Source organism: Lacerta agilis, chromosome 11 (assembly GCF_009819535.1).
Source record: "Lacerta agilis isolate rLacAgi1 chromosome 11, rLacAgi1.pri, whole genome shotgun sequence".
Taxonomy (NCBI): Eukaryota; Metazoa; Chordata; class Lepidosauria; order Squamata; family Lacertidae; genus Lacerta; species Lacerta agilis.
The window spans coordinates 26967717-26988156 of NC_046322.1; the positions used below are offsets into that span (position 1 = coordinate 26967717).

The following is a 20440-nucleotide window of genomic DNA, read 5'->3' on the forward strand; positions in this document are numbered from 1 at the left end:
GAAAACTACCTTGACACTTGTTCCCCGTGTGCTCCTCCTTTTTGTCCCTCGACCCCGATACCCCCCTCCTCGTGCGTTTACTTGGGTCCCGCACCCCGCCCCTCCCTCCCTCCCAGATCTCCCTCCTTTCCCCTTCGGCGACGGACAGTCTTCGTCTCGCAATCGCTGGCGGCTTCTCCTCAGGGCGCCCCAATCGCTCTCCAACACTCTCCCTTCCTCCTCCGCCGCCGGCCTCGTCCCCCCTTTTAATCCATCGGCTTTGGGAGGAGAGAGAAGAGGAAGGCAGACGTTGGTGGGGGGACGGCCGTGTCGAGTGGGCTGGTCCAGGGCAGGACCGAGCGAGGAGGCAGCCTCGCTCCACACCGCTCCTTCTTCCCTCCCGCGGGAAGCTGCAGAGCAGGCGAGGTCCCTCTCCGCTCCTCCTGGACTGGCCACGCTGAGGCCTGCGGAGTGAAGGGAGGGGGACGCCCGCGCTGAGGTGGCCGGACTCCGGAGAGAGGCTGAGGTGGCGGAGACGCCGCTTCCTGCCGGGCACCGGGGATTTACCAGCCGGGGGAAACCCGCGAGGCGGCTGCGGCGAAGTTGCACCCTTGGACGTCGGGTAAGTCCGAGGGGATGACCGTGAGGGGATTTCCTTTCCATTCATTGGATTTGCGCGGGGAGAGAGAGGGAGAGAGGCTGGCCGGCCAGGGAGGCGCTGGGAATGGTGGCGGAGCAAACTTCCCTCCATGTGCTTATCAACTTTGGATGTAAGGAAAATAAAAGGGGCCAGGTGGGTCACGACGACAGTGTCTCGCCAGTGGTGTGTGTGTGTGGAGCTCCGCTTTTCCTACGTGCCTGAAAACTGAGTGAGGAAAAGTGTGTGCCTTGGCATGTTCGCGCGCGCCTTGCTGGCCAGTGGCTCAGGCGAGAACGACCCTCTGCTCTTTTACGAAACAAAACTGGGGGAGCCTGTTCCACTGATTTCGGTGGGTTTTGCTTTAAAGTAAGTACGCTTCTGCTGGCAGCCCTGAAACTTCCAGCTTGTTCGTCCCAAATCCCAGCACCCTTCCGGGTTATTTCTGTGACTGGCCGTGTGGGTGTGGGAGAAAAAAAAGGCAGTGAGGATCTGCTGGAGGAGCGTCCTGGAAACAGCTGCAGAGAAAAGCTGGGATCCCACAAACAGGTTTAGCTGCGGGCGATCAAAAGGGTTCCTGTCCTACCACGAGGGGAACGTGCGCGTCTAAACACACACACACAGCGCCAAATCCACTTTAGCCTCTAGCGCTGGAGCTGGTAAGATCACTCCTGGGCAGAAGAACCCAGAGAGCACAAAACTTTGCAGATGCTACATCTACGGCCTTGTAGCTGAGCTGCGGAGCCTGGAGCAAACCTCGAGACTGCGCCCTGACTACACTGGAACACTCCGGGTTTGTTGCTGCTGCCGCCGAAGCCCTTTCCCCTCCCATCTGTCTCCGCAGCCGACCAAGCAGGCAGATAAATCTGCCAGTCGTTTTATTGCTCTGCCGCCTGCTGTGGCTTTCCAATGTGGAAAATGAAAGCCGGAGTGAATGCATTGTTCGTTCGAAAGACCCTTAATGGTTGGGTCGCTGGGAGGGAGCCGTTAGCTTTTCTCACATGCACCCCTTGTTGGGAGTGAAGCGCTTTCTGCAATACAGATCACCCTATGTGTGTGCGCGAGAGAACTCTTGCATTCTTTTCGGCTCTCTTGCCTGCATACATCATAATGGGAGGGGGGATTTTTACAAGGAGCCGTGCTTCTCCAAACTGCTTTTCTTGTTCCTGTTGCATTTTTATGGGAACTGTTATGATGGCGACGTGCAAAACAAACACAGGTCAGATGGTGGTTCCACTAATTTAGCTTGCTTGCATAAAGGTATGGAGCCTCTTGAATTACATTATTAACATTTGGATTAGTTGCTTCCCACCAATCTCCTGTTTTCTTTTTTGTGTCATAGTTTTTACTAGTGTAAGGAAAGTGCAGTAACTATTTGCATAGCAGCATAGTAAACACTGTAATTATTTCAGGAAGAGTGTTGGCTTAGAAACCTGGTTTTAGGAAAGCAGTGTAGTACACAAGACAAATCAGAGAACTGCAAAACGAGCAATACTTTTATCTGTTCCATCTTCTGCAGTTTTATTTTTCTTTTGAATTCTGAGTCAGTGCATGCTTACTCAAAAGTAAGTCCTGTCAAATTAAGACTGAACTGCAATCCAATGCCGTGTGAAGGATGCCGTCTAATGCACACCAAGTAAGCAATGCAATGCACACTTACTTGGGAGTAAGTGCATTGGGTTGCAGGCTTAAGTGTGGGTTTGATTGCAATCCAATGCCATGTGAAGGATGCAGTCCTTCATCTGCTCATTGGCTCTGCATTCAGCTTTTGTGTACCAAAGCAACATGCATTGAATGGAGTAGACCTGGTTTATTGGGGATTTTATTAAAGTTGTACAGTGGACTGTTGTTATTTGGAGTTAAAAACAAAAACAAACAAACATGAAATCTAATCACTTCAAGAAATGTAGTGATGGACAACGCTTATTAGCAACTTTTTATTGCTTATTATTACTGTGGCTGTTTTTGTTTTGTAGACTTTTTAACAGGCTAGTAGTGTTGGGAAGGAAAAGGGTAGAATAAATAACATTGTTGCACAAAGAAATTTTAGGAAGAGCTGTTTGACATAGCATACATTTTATTCCCAAGTGGAGGAAATTGGACTAATATCAAGTAAAACATTGGGATTAATGTGTTCTCTTACAAGCATCAACATTGATCTAATGTCATAGCTCTTATACCTACTTAGGAAAGTTGCCAGGGAGTTGGCAACTTTTCAAGACTCTTTTCAACTAATGTTTGTGTTACTCACTGATTGGGACAGGAGGAGGAGTAAGCAAATTTACTCCATATCTTTGTATGTGTGTGCAGAATGGACAGTAAACACTACTATTATGTGCTTGTGTATGTTTGCACATCTGCATCAGGGGTAGCCACTGTAGTGTTCTCCAGATGTTGCTAGACTACAGCTCCCATCACCCCTGACCATGTTGGCTGTGGCTGATGAGCATTGTAGTCAGGGCCAGCCCACCCATGAGTCAAGGTGAGGCAACTGCCTCAGATGGCAGGATCTACCAGGGCAACAGTTTCCAGTACAAACACTCTCCCCCACCCCCTTGTTCCTGACACAGATCTTTCCTCATCCCTTCTTCCTTGACACCATTTTGCGGTCTGCCTCAAGTGTCAGAATGTCTTTGGCTGACCCTGGTTGTAGTTCATCAATATCTGGAGGGCACCATGTTTGCTACCTCTCATTTACATGCACACACTAGTGGGGAAATCCCCTTTTACAAACATTGAAGCTGTCTTCTGGACTGAAGAGTTCCACAGGTTGAATACATGTAAAGGAGGACAGAGCTCCAGTACAGCATATGTCCATAAGAGTGGGTTTGGTAGGTGTAACTTGTTTTCCAGAGATGTTAAAAGTTTGATGAAATTCCCTTTGCTATAATGAAGACACAGGTTTTGTTCTGGTCCCTTTACGGCTATGTACTTGCTCCTGTGATTAAAAAAAAAAAGGCCAGTAGACAAGCCATCCTGCTTTTTGCCTTACTTTTATTTTGGAATGGAACTCTGTGGTTTGTACCAGACTATGGGAAGTAGTAGCATTCTTGGCTGCTCTTTCTACTTGCACAGTTCCTCTTTTCAATTTGCATGAAAAAACACCTGATCCTCACAAGGCACACATGCTTTGAGCTACTCTTCTGCTAGCACCTTGTGAGTTTGCACAGTAAGGCATAGCTGAAAGAATTGTGTATACTTCACAGATTTAAAATGTTGTGCACTGATGCCAAGGTATTCATCTACCTACCTACCTACCTACCTACCTACCTATCTAATGCATCCTTTTAAATGATAAACATTGGGGAAATGTACACATTTTTCTTATTTTGCATAATTCTCCAGCATTTGCTATTTTGCACAATTTGTTTTGATTTTGCTCAATGTGGGTAGGCAATGTAGCACTCTAAAGTGACATTCACAACTACTGTTTAAGTCACCCAATGGCGAAGGAAGATACTTGGGCACCTGGGGCAGCATGCCATGGGGCAGGCGAGCTGCCCATAGGGGCGGGGCGAGAGTGGGACGCACCGTGGGGCCTCCAGAGTCTGCCTTCCTCCTCCCACTCAGCCGCCTTACAGCTGTAGGGGAGGCAGCGGGTGGACCGTTTGGACAGACAGAGCCTGCGCACTCCCAAACCACCGCGTCTCTCCCAGGAGAGAATGAGTGACTCGGGCACGCTGCAGGCCCCGCATTGAGTGTCACCCGGCATTTTGTCACCCCCCCTCAGTGGTGACACCCGGGCCGGCCCTCACCCCCTTCCTCCGCCCCTGAAGTCACCCTCTCTGGCTTCTGAGATTTCAACAGGCATTTGCCTGCACACTTTTCAGTAGGGATAACATTTTTCATTTTCATTTTATTCCATTGTAATATTGGTGGTGGTGGGGCTTCAAACTTGTAGGGAACAGGGATTGATGGGACTGGGAGGAGGTGACTTCTCACCACTTGCTTCAGGCAACAAAATGCCTTGGGCCAGCCTTGGATGGGCCCTCAGTCAAAAGTGGATGGGGCACTCCCTATTCTGCACTAGTAAGCAGTGCTATTTTTCTAGAAAAAGAGATGCTGGAACCCACCACGAACGCCTCCCTTGTTCTCATATAATGGTAATGGCGCCCACCTGAACTGAGAGGTGCCGGAACTGAGTTCGGGTGAGTTCTGGCTGAAAAAAAGCCCTGCTAGTAAGGAACTGTGACATACACACATCCATGAGGATTATGAACCAACTTGATGCAATGACCCAAGTCACAATTAGGGCATTCGTTTCCCCTGCATATTTCATGTCTGCCTGCCTTCAAGGTGTGTTATGTCACAATTTTCACTAGGCACTAAAATGCTTCAATAGCAGAATAGCTTCCCATGAGGATATAATCTTTGTTTGGTAGGAAGTGCTGTGATTTCTAGTAATCCGTTGTCACTGTTGGAGATAAATCCAGAAAAAACAGGAAAACATTTTCAAAGTTCACTTGAAGGGCGACTGTGTGTAGCATTACAAACATTAATTATTAACATTCATAGCATTATTAATATTCATTGATATGTGAAATTCCAGCTACAACACTGAAGGCAATATGTATATAGAGGAAGATGTATGTTTATTGAACACTCCTTTCATATTTACTCATTGTGTCTTTTCATTTCACAGCACAAAATGTCCTAGGAATGAATTACAGGTGTAAGTTACACCTTTAACATTGATGGGCCTCAAATAAGTATAGTTCATTTTAACTTTAATTTTGACTTTCAACAGCAATTATATTGAAACATCTTCACAAAAATGGCCCATTCAGAAGTTAACTGCAGTTTATCCCAGTTTTTCATTGTGACCATAATTAGGACAGGTGTAGTGAAAACCTTTTCCTAGCCTGAAATGTAGCTGAAATGGTTATTTTGTATGTTGATCTGGTGAATATCCCTTAATGTAATCATAGCCATGCCTTCTGTAAATTAGCAGTACTGATTTCATTAAGCCTTATGTAGACAGCTGTGGGTGACCCATTGCTTAACAGCAGAGCCACTTCTTGCGGTATCACTGAATGCATGTGGATTTTTCTTTTGGTTAATTCATTAAGGGGTATGCTAGCATATAAGACTTGGTATGTCATACCTATCTAAAAACAAACCAAGAGGCTTTTGGAAGAGCAAGCAAGTGAAATGTAAAACACATGCTTTTATGATCTGTGTCTTCCTCATAGCTGTCAACTTTTCCCTTTTATTGTGAGGAATCCTATTCAGAATAAGGGCATTTCCCTTTTAAAAAGGGAAAAGTTGACAGCTATGGTCTTCCTCCAGTTGCATATGGCCAGAAGTTGGAGATAAGTGTGGGATATTATTGACTCTGTATTTACTTCCTTTTATCCTTTTTGGGTCTCTTGAAGGGTCTACTACTTTATTCTTGTGCCAAATTCTCATTACTTTCTTGACACTGTTACACAAAATAGAGTTCCAGTTACAGGTGGGTAGCCGTGTTGGTCTGCCATAGTCAAAACAAAATAAAATAAAAGAATTTTTTATTTTATTTTGACAAAATAGAGTGTTTGTGATGAATGGCTGGAACCTGCTTGGTGCTTGCTTCATTCAGACTCGTAGGCATCCTCATAGTCAAAGACTCTAGAACATTTTGAACATAACAGCTGCAGAAACCGCTGGCAGGGACTGGCATTCACATCCAGGTCCTAGGATGTGGTTTGAAGGCACATGGAGCCACTACCTTGCTGAAGCTAAGCCACTTGGGGTGTAGGCATTGCTTGAATGGGTGACAATTGGAGAACCACACATACACCACCTTGCTTCCATGATGGAAGAAAGGCAGGGTGTAAATGTAAATAAATAAAAACAGGGGGAGAGGAATGTCTGCAAACATGAGGCCCAAAAAAGGACATGGAGTTTGGATCAAGGTAGTGGTTAACTTAGAAAGAGATTCATTCGTTGAAGAAACACATGTGAAGATTTGTTGGAAACCATGACGGGACTAAGGAATAAAAGAAGTATGGCATGCAAAGAAATATGGAGGCCATAAAAGCCAGAACTTGAAAAGTCACAATAAAAAAGTGATACCATAGCAATGTACTTTCCTGTGCACTGTTGCACAGATAAGGCAACCATCTAATATACATAAGAAGTTCAGTCAGTCAAGAGTTAATGTTCTTGGTAGCCAATAAAACCTGGTGGCAAGAAGCTGAATCTCGTTTGTATCTAGAAGACATGAAAGTTCTCCATGTAGCTGTTAAGTAGACTTAAGGAACTAATTCACTGGCAAATTGGGAGCTTGCATCTGCACCATGGTATCCCTTGGGAACTCAAGTTTTTCAGGCCCTTGAGAATGAAGAAACTAATGCTTGTGGCATGGATATGGTCTAGGTCAGATCCACACAAGTCCTGTTGGTAGCATTTAGTGAGAAATTCTGAACCTATCCAGGGCAATTAGTGCCAGGATCGCATACATGCCAAATTGCAGCACCTGAACATATTACATTGTTCTTCTACCCTGGTTCTATGCTCCCCAATTACAGAACAAAATCACTAGCCAAAACCAAGAGTGGAGCATGAATAGAAACCTTGGGATATGACTACCAAGAGCTCTGTGGAAGTTACACAGGCAATCTGCCAGCCTGACTGAAAGCATTTTTAAGACACTATAACAGTTATATCATTGTTGAAAGAAGATCCATGACATCTGGATCCACTTCTAGAGCTTTGATCTACATGTTTGGCTCTTGGAAAAAGCTATGTGATGTACTTCCCCATGTTTCATTTTCATGGCACTTAAGATTGTTTCTATGCAGAAAACAGATCTAAGCAGCTCCAAGGCTAAGGAACAAGGTAAGATGAAGCATGGGATGCAGCCACCAGCGGACTGTTGCAGTTGTACAGCCAATGTTCAGAATAACCATTTTTAGGAACAAGCATAGTCTTCATATATAACTGAGAAAATGCAATTCCTTCTAGATAGGTCCAATGACCAAAATTTTGTTATAGTCACAGAATGAGTTCATTACAAGCAGCGGCTCTACGACCATGAAAGACAGCGCTTGTTACCTCATACTCTGAGATCCTGTTCTTCAGAGGCCTTAGGTATTACAACACCCTATGGAACCTGTGCCAAATATCTAGAGAATCTACTACTCCCTTCCCATTGAAGAGCCTTTATGCTCACGAGGTTAAACGCTTTCCCTTCTGGAGTGACCAAAGGTAGATTTTCATATATCCGATATCAAGCCTGTATCTGTGCCTGCAACCAAGAAGTACCTGATTCAGTGGACCAGATTCTCTTAGATTGCTCTCTACACAGTAGACCTCACCAACTGATGCTGAGCAAAATGTTGGATCTCCGGCCTATAACTCTGAGAAGAAGTCAAATGAGGTTTCTCCTGGCAGATCGGGACAAAGATATCACTGCTTTAGTAGTTTCCTTTTTAGCCACAATTTTACCCAAAAAGGTTCCCAACAAACCATCCTTTCAGGGAACTGACAGGGAGAAGCAGAATATCTAAGTGCACACGATCACAGTGTGACCTTATGATCCTCGACAGCTTCACTCTTGTCCTTTTAATTATCTCAGTGACCTGAAATGTTTTATACTGTGATGCCACTAAAGGTATTTGATTTGATTGATTTGATTTGACAAGTTATACCTGGCCAGAAAACAGTGGCCTTCTAGTTGCTCCATTGTGGAGATGAATCCATCATTGTTACAGCTCCTCTGGAGTTATCCCGAGAGATAATCTAGTCTGGTTAGATGGGAACAGTTTAGGCTAGATGGAATTAATTTCAGCCTGAGAATGTGGATGAGGTGTTTGGAGAGGTTCAGCTTACCACCAATATTCTTGAGCTTTTCCTATCTTGGCAACTTTTGTCAAGTGGAATAATTAGGTAAGTCCAGGATGTGACCAATGCCTCTTTAAGAGAGAAAATGGTTCAGGCCATTCTGAATGAGGCAGTGGTGAGCCCAATCCTGAAGAAACTCTTACTTGACTCTGTAGAAAGCAACAACTGTTACCTAGTCGCAAATACACCTTTTGGGACGAATACCTTGAGAATTGATTGTCTGGACCCATTTTCAGTCTGGCTGCAGGCTAGGTTTTGACGCTAAAACAATATTGGATGTGTTGATTACTTACCTTTTTTTAATGAAGAGAGGCAAGAGGAGTGAGACTCAGATTATTTTGATACCATTGATTGTCATGCTTTGTGGGTTATTGAGAATAGGAGGCACATTGTTAAGGTGGTTCTGCTTATATTGGAGGGCTGGGTCAAGCACTTTTACAGGTGTTGTGCATTATAGGTTGAATTATGTTTCATAAAACTGCAATACAGATTCACTATGTTGAATTATCTGGAAACCTTCTGTTACTGAAAAAGTGAATTCTTATATAATTTCTTCAGAAGAGAATTCTGAGAGCTTTTGTGAGTTCCATACTTGAAACAAGTGCTAACTTTCCTGTTGATCGATGCAAGTTGATGCAATACATTGTGCTGAAGAAATGCCTTTTCTTTTTGTATATCTAACTTGCAGAAATGGCAAAGATGCCTCTGAAGAGCTAGTGATTTACTCAAGAGATACACACACATTTTCGGATTTACTGAGCCAAAAGCCTTCAATTTGTTTTCTTTGTAGTTTTAAGCTCCTGTTAGTCAACGTCTGCTGAAAATTACAATGTTTTCTTTTTAGAAATCCCAAAGACAGCCAAATTAGATCATGAAAATAGTATTGTGTTGAGCTATGATCATTGTCATCCTGATCTGATTGCATCTTTGATTTTCTCTTATTGAAGGCTTACTACTTACCTAAAATGATCCCCCTCTTACTATTCTGTTTTTCATGAAGAGCATAGCTGACTTTCAAGGGGGAAGTAAACAAGGTTGCAAAGCTTCTTTTAACCATTGTTTGTTGAACAAGCCATGGTCAGTCTTTCAGAGGAGCAGTCCTGGTTTGCTTGCCCCACACCTACTGTTCCAGGCAAGGGAGACAATGGAATGCTGTTGCATATTATTTGCATGGAGATTCGTCTTTCTAGAGCAGGGGTGGAGGACTGCATTTGTCTGGCGAGTCAGAACAAAACTCCCACCCACCTCACCACAGGCAACTGTTGACGGGTGGGCAGGACTATCACCCAAAGTCATTTGATGCCTGGTGATTCTGGTCCTGCTGGAAAGTGGCAGGGCTTACATTTATTGCTGACTCTAGACATTTGTGAATGCAAGCCTAGCTATAAAACAATAAACTCCTTTTGGAATCTTGAAAAAGGGCAGAGATAGGCTGGGTATAGTATAAGACCATACATTTCCTATGTTCCACTTAATGTTTAGTCATGGTTTGTTGAACAAGCTATGAACAGTTTTGCAGATGAGCAAAGGAACAGTGGTTTGTTTAATCTGATTGTGGTTTCCTTTTAGGCTTTTCTAGCATTCCTGTACATTTATTGCCACACTGTATTACCAGCTACCTTATTATTGGCAGTTGCCCGAAAATAACCATGAATAGTTGCCTGGGGCTAAATGAACCACCCCTGAGGGTTGGGTGTGATCACAGCGATTAATTTGTCCTGGTGAAAGACAGTGAAAAGTGGATGAGACAACTACTGGTACTTACTTCCAGTTAAGCATGATTCATAAGCAATGTTCTGGGATAGCTACAAAATAAATGAAAACAACATTTAAACATTTTGCACTTTTTCCATGGTAGCATATACCAATTCTATATCCAGAATTTTAAACAGTTAATAATTTGCTATTAATTTCATATAAAATTTCCTGAAGATGGCAGTAGCTCCCTTAAATTATTAAGAAGTTCTTGGACACGTATTTTGGCACTGGAAATATATAAAATATGATTATTCCCTCGGGTTTCTTTATTTTCTGCTGTTAAAAATCCTTATTATAATTTCAGATAACTGAGTTTACAATTATTTAGGTAACTCCTACTATATATTTAATGTACTATACCTTTTTGTTTTTTATTTAATTTGCATGTAAGAATACTTATTTAATATGCACACAAGTGATTCCATCAAAACACTGCAATAGTGTTTACCAAGCAAGTGAAAGATAAACAACAATTTTTTTATAGATGTACCCTATGTGGATTTTTTTTTATATGGGCAATTAATTACACTTTTCCCTTTCACTGCCACCACTGCTTCCCTTTCAACTGTTAAAAAATCGTCCCCATTCCACTCTCAATGTACATTGCAAATGCACCAGTTGCTGTAATGTTCTGTGTCTAGAGTTCATTCTTGCTGTGACATGCCTAGTGAATTTGGGTTTTGACTTTTGCCACCAGCTCTTTAGTTTCCTGCGATCCTGTTAAATTGGGCATAAAGCATAATTAATCCAATGGGGAGTGAGTGTTCACTGGAGACAAAGGATAAGGAAAGGTATTTGGAAACTAATGATGGCTGGATGAATTTGAATGGAACCATTCTGTTGGTGCATGTGTGACGGACAGCTGAGCTAGACTAGAGTCCGGTGATGCAATGCCTCAGAATTCCACCAATGTGCTGGAGCCTCTCTCCCCAATAGAGGGTGTGTGGATGTGGGTGTGGAGACAGCACTTTGGGAGGGAAAATAAAAAGGAGCAGTTTCTGAGAGAGAGTTCAGATGGTTTTAAGGTGGTTTAAGAGAGAGCTGAAGGGAGAGCGCTGAATGAGTTGGTTCTATGTGTAACATATACTTTGAGGAAATACAGCTAGAGAAAGGAGTCTCTGAGCTTGGATGCAAAGACGATGTAGTGCCTTGTGAGAGTATTTAGACAGGGCTCAACTGGAGGGTTGAGTTTGAGCAAGGAGAAGCAGAGTTGTGAGGAGACAGTGATCTCCTAGCAAGAGAAGAATCTCAAACCAATTAAGAGGGAAGTGGTGATCCCCGGTCACCGCTAGAAGTACCTCAGGAGTGTGATTGTTAGAAGGTGGGGAAACTGCCAGAAAGTACCACCTTCTTTGGGAACCAAATTATTAAGTATTAAGCTGTAACACCTCAATAACTACCGGTAAGTTTAAGAAACTGAAGTAATAACTCAAAATAAGCTACGTATTTACCAACTAGTCTTGTAACATCTAACTGAAGAGTAATACTGTAACTAAATAAGCAACTGAAGTTTACAAGAAGCTGTGTGTTAGAAGCCTGTAAAAACCACTGGATTTAATATAATTATTAGTTAGTTACCTGTTTCCTAAAATATCTATCTCTTGACACTTCATTTGTTTTACCAACTTTGTTCTGTCAAATGAATCTTTCGTATTTGCTCAACTTTTGCCTGAGTATCCAAATATCAAGGTTTTACATCACACAAAACCCCACAAGTTATGGTTCATAAACTAGACTTTAACATAGATTGTCCAATATTCTTCAAAATATTTTAGAATGTTAGGTTGCATTTTCCAAGCATGCTGACAGTTTTTGAAAAACAATATTTCTGTGTCTCTGTATAGAATCAGAATTGTAGTGTTGGAAGGGACCCCACGTGTCATCTAGTCCAACCCTCTGGAATGTAGGATATGTTAAAAGCAAGTCTAAAATGAATACATCCGTAAAAAGAGTATGCCTCAGAATAGATCATAAATGAAGATGCTGTAGTTGAAGAATATGGGTCATAAACATTCCAAAACCTTTGCACATATCAGTGGCACTTCTTTTCAGATATCCTTCACTGCTTCATTTTGGATTTTGGATTTGTCTGAATATGACACACTTCTCAGAAATACACAAGTGGCTGTCATCATTCACTAGTTTAGTATAACCCTGAGTTTTCAGAGACTTAGAAAATTGGTCTAGAACTGTAAATATTGACATAATGGTTGACATTCATCAAATGTTGAACATATCAGACTCTGTAAAATACACAAGCCTTCTCTACAACAGGCTCATCTTTGTGGTTCCAAATAATTTGTTTAACTGATTTCATCCATGGATTTAATTAAATATCCAGTATTTCTGTTAGTTCCAAAGTCCAAGCATTTTAATGTAAAAATACCTTTCTGAAAGCATGAATCTACTCAAGGTAACTTCAGGGTAGAAACTTCTAACTTTTCTATTCTAATGTTTACTGACATCTATGAATACCTATCATCAATTCAAAATAAAACGAATGTCAGATTTATGCTCCCTCACTCATCCTTTGACCTGGAAATGCATGTCTCTTGGTACAGCTCCCTGACTCAGAAGCCTACTGTCCTGACAGTTTGAAACTTTAGTTGTTCATCTTCACTAAAAAACTGAGCTATGTTTCCTCACAAATACCATTTTAAGAAATGTGGGTTCTCTCTTCTCTGTGATATTTCAGTTTACCACTTAAAACATACCGGTACTATGAGTCAGTAGAAGCAATCTCATTGGGCTCATTAGCTGCTATGTTTGATGTTCAGCTTTATTGTACATAATGATGATCTTTCTGAAATGAGGTGTTTTCCTTGTAGAGGGCATTTTAAACATCAAGTTACCCTATTAAACAAGTATACTGTTTCTCCACTCATTGGGAAATCATGAAGAAATATTAGCTCTAAAGGAGCAAAATTTGGAATTACTGGGTTTTTGAAGGTACTATTCCATTTTATAATTTGTGAATGTAAAAAGTTGAATATGTTTTCCCATTCTACAAAGTAAAAAAAAAAAGATAAAGTTACCGGTAGATTTTTATGTTAACATGGCCAGGCACCAATCACACCAATACAGTGGGTTGTATCAGACCGCTATAGGCAAACACTCTTGCTGGCTGGGAAAGCAGACCAGGTAGGGGCAAGGTGTTGCAAATGAGACCCTCCCTGCAGAGTTCTCTATAGGCCTGCTCCCAACCCAGGCTCTGCTCAGCTTACTGTCTGATAGATCTGAAAGGAGGTGAAAAAGGAAAATAAGCAAATGCAAGTACCAGTTCTTGCATGATCATTATAATGAACAAATGGAATGTGACTGAAGGTGTCAGTTCTGAAAAAGTAAGACCCAAACTGCAACTGGCCTCAGCTTGGGTCATGGTGGAGCATCACAATATGTCTCCTCTCCTTAGATGTGGACCAACCAGTCTTAGTGACCAAATGGAGACAGTTTGGTTCTACCACCCAACACCTTTCCTCACACCAGTTGCATTATTTCTGCTTTCTCAATACTTCACAACTTCACCATTTGGTCAGGCATACCTCTTAAAACAAATCCAAAGAAAAAATTAGGTAATGGTGGTTCAATTCTAAGCTCATATGCAGCCTGCCCTTTGAAGATAATTGCTTGATCACTGTCAACAGAATCTACACACCTCATTGCTGACAATTTCAATCACCATTTGACCTCTTAAGGAACTTCTAAAAAAATAAAAATAAAATCTATCTCTCAATGCAAATTACATCCTCCCTGGTTGAATTGAAGTTCAGATTTGTGTGTGTGTGTTTTGTGGAGGTGGGGAAGTTGGTGCATTTTGCAGAATATTTCTCAAAAAGAAACAGCCAGTAGGAAGAAGCACCACTGACTTAAAAATGTTTAAAAATTAAGTGCCGGAGTCTGCAAATGTTAATGATTAAACTCCATGCCAGAGAGTTTCCAGTGACTTTTTTTTCCAGGCCGTTTAAATATTTTACCAATTAAGAAGCTATGGAGAGATTTTATCTGGTCCTCTTGAGAGAGGGAGCTGTTAAAATGCGGTCATTTGTAGGTTACATATGCTGCGAAGAGCCTGATTTCTTTATTCTAATAACAGGACCTTTTCTAATTCCTACTGTGCTTAAAGACATCTGATTTTATTCCTAAATTCTGCTAAAATTCTTTTTCTTTGTACTTAGTAGCACACTGTATCATTGAATATTTGAAAATGTATAGTCTGCTCTTAAACCACGTCAGTTTGGGTTAAAATTTGGTGCTCTTTTACATCTGTGTAAATTCATCAGGAGTACTTCATTTAAGTTTTAAATTTTAAAACTTATGCCTGCAAAGTTTCACACAAGATGCAATGTGATGCTATGTTTGTCACCCCGTTTATCTAACGCCATCTGATTAAACATTTCTTTTTTATGTCAGGTACAGTTTTCAGGAGACAAAAATTATTACAGTATGTGGTTTTGTTATTACTTTAATTTGGTAAAGCGTGCATATAAATATGATCATGGGTGTAGCCAGGGGGTGCAGGAGGGGCAGCTGCTGCCCTAAAACAAGCAAATAAATATACTTAAATAAAGCTTGGTTCCGCCCCCCGCCCCCCAATCCTGGCTACTCCCATGAATATGATAAATATCACTTGAAATCATCCATGCAAGCCCCATGGGCTCCATGTGTGTACCTTCAAGTATCACAAAAACGACAATATTATTATGTGCTGCTGCTATTCTCTGATGTTAGAACTGCACATGCTTGCTGATTTCATCCCCTTTATTTCTTTTCCAATGCTCTGGTTTGATATACTGTATTGGTGTATTCCAGCCAACCTAAGAGAATATATCATGAACCCATCTTTTTCTTTTGCATATTTCATTCTCTGGTATCTTTCTATACTCTCAGCTGATTCCGTCTGAGTTTATCTCCAGTATTTGTTCTTTTTGAGTTTAGAGACCGATAATTGAATAGGTTTGTTTGAAGTAGAAGATGCAACATGGATGATTAATAAAATCAATCAATCAATCTCGATTGATTGATTGATTGATTGGATTGCAGGATGGCAGTAGAGAGAGAACAAAGCTTCAAGCTATCTATCCGATATTCAAGCAGTGAAACTCTTAAACAGTGGGTTGCTTGGGATACCTAGAAATTTGAGGCAGTTGCATCAGATGAAACATTTTGTTACAGATATGGCTTCCCTTATATTCATGGCTTGCGCATTGATCAGTACTGTATATTGGTTGCAAGTTCCAAGTAAATTGCTTTTTATTGTTGTGGTAGCACTTTTCATCCACCTTTACCTGAGAGACCAATCTAATCTAATACTTTTAAGTTAACTAGAGGCTGTACCTCTTTGTTAGCATTTTAGAAGAGATAAAAAGCTAGCAGTCAGGGCAGAAGGTGGAAGATTGTGAAACTAGGTCTGTCCTGCGGAATTTGCTTTTCCTTTGATCCACCAAGTCTGGATTTGTCAACTTTCGGTTCCAGGATTCTTAGAGAAGTGTATGTGAAGGTCAAGAGGAAATCTTATGCATTGGTGTGCTGCTGAGCAAAAGTATCTGACCTTCTGGCCACCTGGCTGGGCTATAACTGGAAATCTTATTGTACAATTGAATGGGGGCAGGAAGTCCAGAGTTTGGGATGGGAGAATGTTAGCCAAATAAGATAGGAAAGTCTGCCCAGTGGGTCTTAAATCTGGCATGCTCCTGCATTGTCTCAAGGCTTAGGTTAGCACATTTTCAACATATTTCTGTTCAACTGTTTAAAGTGGAGAGGTGAAAACTGCAGGATAGTTCCCCCCCGATACACCAAAGTGCAAAGGCAGTAAATGTCATTTTAGGCTTTCTAGATTGTTAAATCACTTTTTACAAAATATTATTTATTACACTAATATTTCGCTGTTACATGGGGCTCTTAGTGGTCTCCCATGAAATCAATCAGGTTCATCACACCTGCTTAGCTTCAGCTAAACTCCAACTACCAGATGCTCCTAGACCACTCACTGGATCCCAGTTGCTTTAAAAACTGTAAAAGAACTCTCTACTGGATCATACCAATAATAACAACTTCTCCACTTTTTTGCTTCTAGCAGTGGCTAGCCAGATGCTTCTAGGAAACCCACTAGCCAGGGTGTTATGATTACAAGCTGACCCTATTGTTTAACCTCACACCCAGCAAGTGGTACTCAAGAGGCATAGTGAATCTGAACATTCATGTGCTGTATAGCCATCAAAACTAATAGACAAAAAGACAGGGCTATCAATTCCTAATAGCTTTTTGAAGTTATCTAAGCTGCTGGCCATCACCATATTTTGTGGAATTAATTCCTAAAGTTAATTCTATATTGTGTGAAGAAGTTTCCTTGCTTCCAGTTGGTGGCTAGGATGCAACAAACCAAGCCAAGGATTCCAGTTTATTTTGTCTTAACAAACGATAACCAGTAAGACTAAAATAAACTTTGACTGCAGATTGTGGTTTGTTGGGAGCAAAGCAAGCCATGATTCCTGTCCCTAACATAACGCTAAGCCAGGGATCGTGGCTGGTTCCTTACCAGTGGTGGCTGAGACCACATCTAGTTCCAGGTCTTTCCTTATTTCCTTTATATCCACTTCCCCCAGTTGTGGGTACATATATAGTTAATGATTCTAAGTATACTAGTCTTTGCCATTAACTATTTAAACCATACTGTGTTCAAACACCCATATAAGTTAATACTGCAAGTATTGTATGGTGAAATACTTAAAATGATAATAGTTAAGAAAATGCATTAATATGATGAGGACACTGCCTTTAATACATGGCACATAGGAAACTGGTGAAATCTGCTGAAACAATGAACATGGTATCACCCAATGCCTACAATTGGCCTTACACATGATTTCTTAATTTTTTTTGTAAATTATATATACACTTGGAATGAATGGGGAGGAGGGAGGGAGGAATAGGGTATTCCTTTGAGCAAGGCAGTTTATTTGTATTTATTACTGAAATGCATAAATAAAGGCTATACAAAAAATAAAGACATGGATGTTGACAGCGGAATAAGTAAATAAAATTCAAACTGTACAGAAATATGTGTATTTGCTTACTAAGTCAGTGAGCAAAATTTATTTTATTATTCTGATCTACTCCTATGTAACCTTGAGTTAGTCTCTTTGTCTACTTGTTCATTCCCAACTGTAAAATGAAAACAAAATATGACTTGTGTATGCATTGTTGTCTGAAGGATTTGGGCAGTGTAAGTGGCATTGAGAATCCTGATGATAAAGACTGTAAAGCAATCTGAAGAATGTTGTTAAAGCTTTTTATTCCCCATAGAAGCTTCTGATCTGTAAAGAACATGGTTCTGTTTGTATATTTCGGGCAAACAATTCTAGCTGCTGTCAGTAGCTAAAAAGAGTTCAATAACAAGAAAGCAAAATTTGATCCACTTGTTCAGCATGGGAAATTTGCCTATGCTAAGCAAAAAAGAATAGTGACCTAACACAGCAAAATTACCATTGGCAATAGGGGGTTTGTGTGAACTATTTATCTGTGATGTGGCTGATTTTCTCCTGCTGTGAAAATGACAGATATAAGAGTTCCTTCTGAAAGAGCAAGGGGTGTGTGTTTACTGTTGCCCAGTTTGTGCCTTTAGAATTCATTTAAAAGAAGTAGCTCTAGTAATTAAAAGACTATGCAAATCTGTTGGGACGTCAGCTGAATTATGAAAGCATTCATAGTGATTTCTTCCAAGAAGCAGCTTTCCTTTGTAAGACTTAGGTTTATGAGAAGATTGCAGAATAACTGTTTCATTCTTTTAATTTTTGGGGGGAAACTGTGTGTCATTTCCAGAATGGTAAGATGATTTTAAGAAGTCAATGAAGTTGGAGGATTATTCAAAACCCAGCATTTGCCAACTTGATGCCCTCCAGGTGTTCATGAGCGCTGCAACCCCTTGGTCACCTTGACTGGACTTAACTGTCCAGGGGTCCTTTACCTCCATCCATTCCTTTTATTTGTATGCTGCTGTTCCACAAAAAAAGTTGTGCTCAAGGTGGATTACAACAGAGAAATAGGAATGCATTTCAAGCAAAAACTGCAATATCATAATAACCTGGCAAAACAAAAATATAACAACATACACAAACCACATTTCAATACTATAAATATAACAAGATTGCCGGTAGTTAAATGGCATGCAGGATCCAGGAGCAAAAATAACAAGGGAACTTAACAGTTTCACCTTAGCCCTAGAAACACCCTTCCCATGATGTTGCTTGCAGTCCTTCTCCTGCAGCAGCTTCCTATAAGGCCGGAGGGCACCAGGTTGATGAATGCTGACCAATACCTTTTCATAAAAACTTAGCATATGCCTCACGCTCTTGCATATGAACTGAAACCTATGATCCACAACTTTCAGAGGTTGGTTAACCAAAATTCCAAGGGTAATGTAAGAAGGTTCACTTGGGAAGAAAGGCATTTTAGGGAGAGATTTTGTTTGCCTTGGACCGCCAGGAATAATGCTGTGTATTATGCCAGTTATTTTCTGTAGACATAAACGGCTTGGAGAATATGATATTAGTTTGTTCTGAGGCTGGCTAATTACACTCTTTCCTCCTTTGGTTCTGCATTGCTGTTTTTCTTGTTATGTGACACTTAATATGGAAGCAGCCTCTGGTTCATGCACTCCCCCCTTGCATACTCAGAGTAATTAATAAGTAATTATTGATTTTGGGCAAACTATACTTTGCCATTACATCTGAAGTGGTTAAAACCATGTTTTGTGTTGTCCTGCAAACCAGGATGGTACACCAGCATTTGATCCCTACTGTTGAACCCAAACACTGGCTGCAGTAGGAGACAACTACGTTCCTTCCAAAATACCATCTTTAGATAAAAGTTTTACGTCTCATACTTAGTATGGCTTTTGTACTGTAAGGGACAGTCTTAAACCAACAGATATAATCATGATGGAATGTCAGTCCATTTTAAATGATTTGCATGAACAGTTGCTGTAGCCCAGAAATACAGTGAACACGTGTATTTGAGTTTTTCCAAAAGTGGCTTTATTAGTCAGTAGCAGCAAACAAGCAACAATTCTTTACAAGTACTGTAAAAGCGACCGTATCTCGTCTCTTGCCTTTACTGATCACTACTACTTCATTTCCGCTCATGGCACATTGCAACTGCCAATTATGCCTTCTGTCTCACACTCATGAATGCAACCTATATATGCATGGGTAACACCCACACATTTAAAGCACTCCTTAACAGTCATGGATTCCCCCCAAGGATACTGGAATTGAAGTTTAAGGGTGCTGACCCCACAGCCTGCAATTTCTAACACTCTTAATAAACTACAGTTCCCAGAATTCTCCATGAATGTTAAAGTGGTGCAAGAGTGCTTTAAATGTATGCTATGGACATAACCTTGTTGCTTCCACTGGTACTGTTGATACCATTACTTTCCCTCTGGCCCCCTTTTTCTTTCTTGTCTGTTGTACCTTCTCTTCCCCTGTCTACTTTCAGCCTCTTAATTTTGTAAAGTGCTTTGGTCTGCAATGTTGTGCTTAGTGGCTATGGCACCCTGTAGTTCTTCAGGGAAACAGCTGAGGCTGTGAAAGAACCACTCATGGTGGTGACACACTGCAACTTCAAGCAGTGTACTTCATGTGCTACTTCATGTGCTTTAAAGCACATCCTTCCTTCAAAAGAATTAGGTACTGTAGTTCCCTCCCACATAGCTACAGTCCCAGCAACCCTTAAACAAACTCCAGTGCCTGAATTCTTTGAGGTAAATATTGTTGCATTAAAGGCAATGCTTTGGGGGGGGGTTATGCAGGGGTACACATACCCCTAAACATTTTGTGAATCTTTGTTCGCATCCTGAGAAGTCCACAACCCGCAGCGCCGCTTCTGTGATTTGGTGCGCATGCGCGTGATGTCACTGTGCATGTCTGCGCATTCTACGACCTGCCAAACCCAGAAGTAATCCGTTCGTACTTCCGGGTTCAGCGTGTTCAAACCCGCAGCAAACGCAACACAACGTTCGACTATATAAAGTGGTGATTTTCTTGAGTCAAAATGAGAGTAGCCCTAAGCCATTTTTTTTTTAAAGAAAAAAAGCACGATTTAAAGGTATATGGTGGGATTCACCTAATGAACCCCATCAGCAGATGCCCTTTGCAGGGGCTTCCTCTTGTGCAGTGGGACCAGTCCCAGTGCTCTCCCCTACCCCCACCAACATGGGCTCAGGGGTGGAGTGGGAAAACTTCT

General features: G+C 41.3%; 1 protein-coding gene across 1 annotated transcript in view; it reads left to right on the plus strand.

Moving 5' to 3' along the window:
* The first annotated feature begins 520 nt into the window (after window positions 1-520).
* LHFPL2 (LHFPL tetraspan subfamily member 2) overlaps window positions 521-20440 on the plus strand; it is a 98632-nt gene continuing 78712 nt past the window's right edge. The window contains exon 1 of the mRNA XM_033164851.1: window positions 521-601. The gene's annotated coding sequence lies outside the window, so the exon portion shown is untranslated. The remainder of the gene's footprint in view (window positions 602-20440) is intronic.